A 4,998-nucleotide genomic window follows, 5' to 3' on the forward strand; every position below is an offset into this window, starting at 1 on the left:
ATCATTATTGCAGTTTCATATTAGGGAGAGGCATAAGCTAACATACTTTCTCTTCTTGGATCATATGCACTTATGATTGGAACTCTAGCAAGAATCCGCAACTACTAAAGATCATTAAGGTAAAACCCAACCATAGCATTGAAGTATCAAGTCCTCTTTATTCCCATACGCCGTGTCCCGCTTATCCGTGTTTGTGTTTCAGTCACTCACTCAACGCAGACAATAAGCAAACCATGGACATATTGCAACACCCTACAGCAGGAATCCCTCATGCTTGTGCGACACGGAGGGCACCATAAGACAACACCAAAGTAAGACATACAACTCATACCAATCCAGATCATCAATCAACCCAAAGACAAAGGATATCTACTCAAAACATCATAGGATGGCAACACATCATTGATCATAATATGTGGCATAAAGCACCATGTTCAAGTAGGGATTACAGCGGGGTGCGGGAGAGCGGACCTTGTAAAAGAGATGAGGATGGTGATGATGATGGTGATGTTGATGAAGACGATCACCGCAGCGATGATTCCCCTCCCGATGGCACTCTGGTGCCACCGAGAGAGAGAGGTTCTCCCCCTTGTGCTTCCTCCTCCATGGCCTCCCCCTGGATGGGGAGAGGTTCTCCCTCTGGTCCTTGGCCTTCATGGTGATGATGGCCCCTCCGGGATCCTCCTCCATGCCCTCCGGTGATGATGGCCCCCTCCAGCAGGGTGCCAGAGAGGACGTAGATTGATTTCTCGTGGCTACAGAGGCTTGCGGCGGCGGAATTTCTGATCTAGGTTATTTTCTGGAGGTTTCTGTATTTATAGGAATTTTTGGCGTTGGTCCCACATCAAGGAGATGCCTGAGTCGTCCACGAGGTAGGCCCACGCGCGCCCCCCACCCTCGTGGACGGCCCGGGACTCTTCTGGCCCAACTCTTTTACTCCGGGGTCTTCTTTTGGTCCATAAAAAATCGTCAAAAATTGGCTCGTCAATTGGACTCCGTTTGGTATTCCTTTTCTGTAAAACTCAAAAACAAGGAAAAAACAGAAACTGGAAATGGGCATTAGGTTAATAGGTTAGTCCCAAAAATCATATAAAATAGCATATAAATGCATATAAAACATCCAAGGTTGATAATATAATAGCATGAATGCTTCATAAATTATAGATACGTTGGAGACGTATCAGCATCCCCAAGCTTAATTCCTGCTCGTCCTCGAGTAGGTAAATGATAAAAGAAATAATTTATGAAGTGTGAATGCTAGAAAGTGCATAAGTTTAATCAATGATAGTTCCAATCACTTTTTCTAGCATCATTATATATCATAATAGTAGCTCATTTTCATAAAACTTTTCATGATCAAGTAACAAGCTATTCACATGTTAAAGTATAGATCATAAACTTTCTTCAAACTAACAAACTATATTCTAAGTCATCAAACAATTGCAATTCGACGAGTGAAGCCTCCCGTCCCTCCCGTCCCTCGCGTCGCCCCTAGGGCAACTCGGGGGAGTCTAGGGTTTTCCCCCACCACCCCTCCCCACCTCCACCACCCCCTCGCCGCCACCGGAGATGAACGCCGGGAAAGCCGTGCAGGCGCCGGGGAAGGTGGCGTCGGGGTCTTCGGCGCTTCTTCGCGGAGGCCATCGGATCCAGGGGCGGCGGCCCCTGCTGGCGTGGCGTGCGGCGTGCCTGAGGGTTTGGCCGTGAGGACGGCGAGCCGTAGGCGTGCCAGATCTGGAGGTATTGCCCACCTTCCCTTCCATGCATCCCTTCCCAGTCCCCGGTTCGGTTTGGATCTTGCCGGATCCAACTCCGGTGTGTTCTGGTGGAGCAGATCGGTGTCCGGGGAAAACCTTGGCCGCCTTGGCTGGCCGGCAGCGGCGACGCCGCTTTTTGGCGCCGCTTTCCTCCTTGGGGGCGCTGCTGAGGGCACCATCTCTCCACTCCGACCCATGTCCAGGTGAAAGCCCAAGATCCGATGTGGATCGGGCTTCGGCGACGCCCCGTGCATCATAACCTTCCTGGAGGCGATGCCAAGGACATTGGGATCGGATGGAAGGGTCTGCAGGTGAGGGTGAGGGTGTGCTGCCTCCCTTTCGGTGGAGCGGTGTTTCGTTCTACATATTCTTGGCGGCGGCTCTTGGCGGCATGGAGCAGCGGAGGCTTGGCGTCAGATGTGTGGTGACGGACACGCGCAGGAGGTCGACGCTATCTGGTGTCATGGTGATGTCGGCGACAGCGAGACCGGGCAAGGCCGATGCAACAGTACATCTCTGAAGATGGATATGTGGCATGTGGCTGTGGCGGCCTCATACCCGGCAGGCGTCCTGGTTGAGGAGCACGCCGGACTGGTGGGTGCCCATACATGGCAGGCGTCCTGGTTGGGACCTCAGGTCTTAGATGTTAGGTTTGGCTGCGAGGTCTGTTTGGTATTAGGCCCAGACCATCAGCGCCCCTTCATCAGTTAGATAGGAGTAGCGACAGAGGTTGTGAAGATGGTGGCTTTGATCTTATTGTTGTACGACTTTGTAAGGTCTTGTGTTAATAATTAATAAATTGGCTGTATGCATCGTCCAGATGCAGAGGCCGGGTGTATTCCTCCTTTTCTAAAAAAACAATTGCAATTCATCTTATTTTCAGGAAGGGTCTATGTCAGAGCTTTGATTTAGCAAAGTCCACATACTCAACTATCATTTAATCTTTCATAATTGCTAACACTCACATGATATTTATGGGTTCAAAGTTTTAATCGGACAGAGAGAAAGATAGGGGCTTATAGATTCGCCTCCCAGCCATTTACCTCATGGGTAATTTCAACAATAATAGTTCATGATAACTTACATCAAATTGGATATATATGAAAGTGCGTTATATCAACTAGAGGGGGGGTGAATAGGCAATTTTTATGAATTCTTCACTGAGGAATTTGCGGGTGAGGAAATTCCTGAGTGAAGAACTACTTGCAGCGGAATAAGTACTCAGAAGTAAACATAGCAGTGCATGAGCGTGGTGTCCATGATGAAATGAAAACAAGTACAGAGTACAAAAAGCGTAAACACAGGATAACACAGGATAAGACAAACAGACTGAAGAAATTGAACTGAGGAAATAGAGGAAGTCTTCAGTCAAAGTCTTCAAACAGATATGAACAAACACTTAACACATAAAATAGGAAATGGAAGGGTTAAGGAAATGGAACCAGGTAACTTGGTGAAGACAATGATTTGGTAGACCAGTTCCAACTGCTGGGATAGTTGTACGTCTGGTTAGGGTGGCTAGGTATTTAAACCTGAGGACACCCAGTTCTGAACACGTAGTTCAGAACACTCAGTCCTCACCGTATTGCCCTTGAGCTAAGGTCACATAGACCTTGCCCAATCACTCGTGGTAAGTCTTCAGGTGACTTACAAACCTTCACAGACTTGGTCACTCGGCGATCCACAATTTCCTCTTGGGGCTCTAGACCATGACGCCTAACCGTCTGGAAGATGCACATTCTTCAATGGTAACAAGCGTTGGATCCACGCAGGATCAATCTCTTCAGTGATGCTCAATCACTTTGGGTTTGTAGGTGTTTGGGTTTGGGTTTTCCTCACTTGATGATTTTCACTCAAAGTCCTCGGAGGATGGGATGCTCTCAAATGACAAGTGTCAGTTTCTCTCGGAGCAGCCAACCAGCTAGTGGTTGTAGGGGGCGACTATTTATAGCCTAGGGAGAAGCCCGACATGATAAGACATAAATGCCCTTCAATTATATGACCGTTAAGTGGGTAGATATTTTGGGATAGCTGGCGCATAGCACAGCAACGGTCGGAATTTTGAGTATCAAATTCCTCAGGGCTATCATGTTCCTCACTGTGTAGGCAATCCGCACTAGCGAATTCCTAAATCCTCAGTCAGAACAAATTCCTCAGAGACCAGAAGAACTTCGCCTCTGTCACTGAAGAAATTTGACCGAACTGTATGAGATTTCCAATGGCTTCACTCGAAGGGATTGGTAGGTAGGATTTTGAGTTGAGCATCACATGGCATTTTTTCCTTAGTATTTCCTCGACCCCCTTTAACAGTACGGTGTTTCCTATGACTCAAGGAAGAGAAAATGAAACTACGAAAACAAAAGTCTTCAAGCTTCATGTTCCTCGAATGAATACCAAGTCTTTAGGATCACACCAATTTATTCACTTTCAAAGTCTTCAGAAATCCAAAGTCTTCGGTCGAAGAACTTCATTTTTAGGGGTCGACTTTCTCTGTAAATATCAAACTCCTCATGGACTTATAGACCTGTGTACACTCACAAACGCATCAGTCCCTTAACCTATAAGTCTTCAATACACCAAAATCACTAAGGGGCACTAGATGCACTTACAATATATATCAGGATCTTTCCATCACAATGTTCTTGCCAAAGGATAAAATGTAAAAAGGAAAGGTGAAGATCACCATGACTCTTGCATAAGGTAGAAGATAAAAGTAAAAGATAGGCCCTTCGCAGAGGGAAGAAGATGTTGTCATGCGCTTTTATGGTTGGATGCACAAAATCTTAATGCAAAAGAATGCCACTTTATATTGCCACTTGTGATATGGACCTTTATTATGCAATCCGTCGCTTTTATTTCTTACACATCACAAGATCGTATAAAGCTTATTTTCTCCACATTAATAGATCATACATATTTAGAAAGCAATTTTTATTGCATGCACCGATGACAACTTACTTGAAGGATCTTACTCAATACATAGGTAGGTATGGTGGACTCTCATGGCAAAACTGGTTTAAGGAATGTTTGGAAGCACAAGTAATATCTCTACTTGGTGCAAAGAATTTGTCTAGCATGAGGGGGGGAAAGCAAGCTCAACATGTTGGATGATCCAAGACAATATACTCTATTTCGGATATAAGAAAACATAACCCATTACGTTGTCTTCCTTTTCTGACATCAACCTTTTAGCATGTCATATTTTAATGAGTGCTCACAATTACAAAAGATGTCCAAGATA

Source organism: Triticum urartu, chromosome 4, assembly GCF_003073215.2.
Source record: "Triticum urartu cultivar G1812 chromosome 4, Tu2.1, whole genome shotgun sequence".
NCBI classification, from domain to species: Eukaryota; Viridiplantae; Streptophyta; class Magnoliopsida; order Poales; family Poaceae; genus Triticum; species Triticum urartu.